Source organism: Pteropus alecto, unplaced genomic scaffold, assembly GCF_000325575.1.
Source record: "Pteropus alecto unplaced genomic scaffold, ASM32557v1 scaffold189, whole genome shotgun sequence".
In the NCBI taxonomy this organism is placed as follows: Eukaryota; Metazoa; Chordata; class Mammalia; order Chiroptera; family Pteropodidae; genus Pteropus; species Pteropus alecto.
In genome coordinates, this window is record NW_006442117.1 from 334350 (window position 1) to 337046 (window position 2697).

The window sequence follows — 2697 nt, forward strand, 5'->3', positions numbered from 1 at the left end:
GCAGCACCTGGGGAGAAAAGGGGACCAGGGGGGACCACGGGGGACCAGGGGGGACCAGACGGCCAGGGGACACGCCCTCTCCGCCTGCCCGCCTCTGGGCCCAGGGGACAGTGGCAGGGGAGATGGTGGCAGATGGGGGACAGTAGCAGACGGGACGGTGGGGGGGACAGTGGCAGAGACCCCCGCAGGTCCCATCGTTTAGGGGCCTCTCCCACGGGAGGGCGTGGGCTCCTCCTAGACCGGCCTGGGCTCCTGGTGCAGACCCTCCCTCCCTCGAGAGTGGGCCCCGCGTGTGGCCGTCACAGCCCTGCCGTCATCATGGGGCTGGGCCCAGGGAAGGAAGCCAGTGGGTGCTCTTGCTCTTAGGCCCAGAGGTGCTGCTGGACGGAGGGCGGAGCGTCGGCCCCCGCTCTCCGTCAGGCCCGCTCCGCGGTCTGGTCCCCTGGGCCTGGCCCCGAAGGCCTGGACGCCCGTCTGTCCTGTGCCATCACTGCGGTTCCGCCAGGGCCCCTGCTGCGGTCCAGCCGCTCGTGGCCGCAGGGCAGGGGCGAGGCTGTCTGGCTCCGGGGTGGGCTTGCTCCCCACTCCGGTCACTCTGAGTCACTCAGCACCGAGCACGGCCGTCTCGCATGGGGCTACGTCCCTCAGGGGAGGACCTGAGACGCCCCAGGCTGTCCCCTCCCATGAGGCCCGTAGTGCCAGGCCACCCAGCTGCAGGAACACGCAGGGGACACCAGTGAAGCCCGCACAGCTCTCTGAAACCCACCTCCCCACTCGGGGTGTGGAGGACCCCGCCCAGCAATCCCACGGCACCCTGACTCTGACGCAGACGCCAGCCTCGCCCCGTGGGTCCCAGGGGTGTCTGAGCCCCGAGCTGAACCCACCAGCTCCACAGGGTCAGGGGGCCCCGTTTCTCCTGGCCTCTTGGGACTGCGGCCAAATTAGCAGGAGAGTCTCACTCCCACATCCTGCAGTCCGGGTCAGAGGTCAAGGCGCAGGCGGAGCTGCAGGGAGGGCCTCGGAGGAGGGGACGGGAGGAGGGGATGGGAGGAGGGGAGGCTCTGGGAGCTGAGCCCCGCCTCCCCCTCTCTGCCGTCCCCAGCCCCAGGGAGAGCAGCCGAGCTGGGCACTGCTGGCACCTCGGCAGAGCCCCCGCTGCTCCTGCTCCGAGGGGCGGGTCTGTGCGGGTGTCCCAGGCCCCCTCTCCGGGGAGACTCCCGGGGGGAGGGGAGAGATGGGGCTGAGCACTCCCCGGCTCCCTGCAGGGGGCGCTCAAGGCTGCCCCCACATCTCTGCTCCCCTCTGCCCCGCCCTCCCCAGCTCCAGGAACGGCTTCCGCTCCCCCCTCAACTCAGCCTCAGCCCTTCCCTGCTCCCGAACATTCTCGGGTTCCCCGATGAGCCATGTTGTCCTGCGGGGCCGGCCTCCCGTCTTCCCCCCACACAGCCCTGTCCAGCCCCACGGCCCGCTCTGCCTCAGGGCACCCTGGCCTGGGGTGGGGCCAGCACCCCACGCACTCCGCGATCCTGGGTCCCTGGACCCGCTGGGCCGCCGCCCTCGGAAGTCGCTCCCACCCACCCTCGCGCTGGCCGGGCCGCCCTGCGCCCCGCGCTCCCCGAACCCCCTTTACCTCTTCCCGTCTACTTGGTGCCTTTTAAAATACTGCACGGCCGCTTTTCGGTTTACTGTGTACTCTGCGCCCCCCACCCGCCCCCGGAGGGCAGGTTCTTGTCCACTGCCCCTGGAGGTGCCTGGTGCCTGATTAGCACCCAGAAAGTATTTGCTGACTAATGCGCCCCGAATTCAGCAAGCTCCTCTCCCGCTCCTGCCCTCGCCCTGCGTCAGCAGAGCCCTGTGCGTGCACGACGCTACGGCTTGTGGTCCCGGCCCCGACGCTGTCCTGCCCTCGCCCTGCGTCAGCAGAGCCCTGTGCGTGCGAGCGGCCGCTGTGTCCCCAGCGCCCGGCTCCCTGCCCGCCCCACGCCCGGGGCAGCGGGGCCCCCGGCGTCCAGGCGTCCGGGCGCACGGTGCGCTCTGCTGCCCTCTGCTGGGCGCGCCTGGGAAGCGCGTCCTCTCGCAGGCGGGCCGGACACGAGGCTGCAAGACGCACCGAGGCTGGTACCGCTTCTTTGCCCCAGAGCTGCTGAGATCAGACGAAGCTGCCCGCGCTGCGGGCTCGTCTGCCGGCCACGGCGGGCGACAGGTCTCCGGGTTTTTAAGTCTTCCGTCCCGGTCGCTCCGTGAGTGAGCTTATCGCCGCGGGCCGTGTCTCCCGGTGGCTCCTGCCGCCTGGTCACTGGACTTTTCACCTCGTGGACGGTGAATGCGAATAAAAAGCCACCGCTTCCCCCGGGCTTCACGCAGCCCGTCCCGGGACAGCTCCTGCGAGGGGCAGGGGCGGGAGGCGAGGGGGACCGGGCGACCAGCCGCCCCCCGTCGGGACGTGGCTTTGCCGCAGGGCGCCTCCGCCTTTGCGCAGGAGCTGAACAGGTCGGTGTCTCGCTCTCTCGCCTGGGCCGTGCGGTTTAACTGTGACAACTGTCGGGCCAGTGCCTGGTGGCCCAAGACGGCGCCTTTTGGCCAGCTCGAGCCAGTGTCACGCAGGCCCGCTCCAAGCAACGAGCCCCTTCGTTCCGTGAAGCTTGGCGAGCAAAGATCCGCAGCTTCGAAAGGGAGCTCGGAAATTACTCGTGGCTC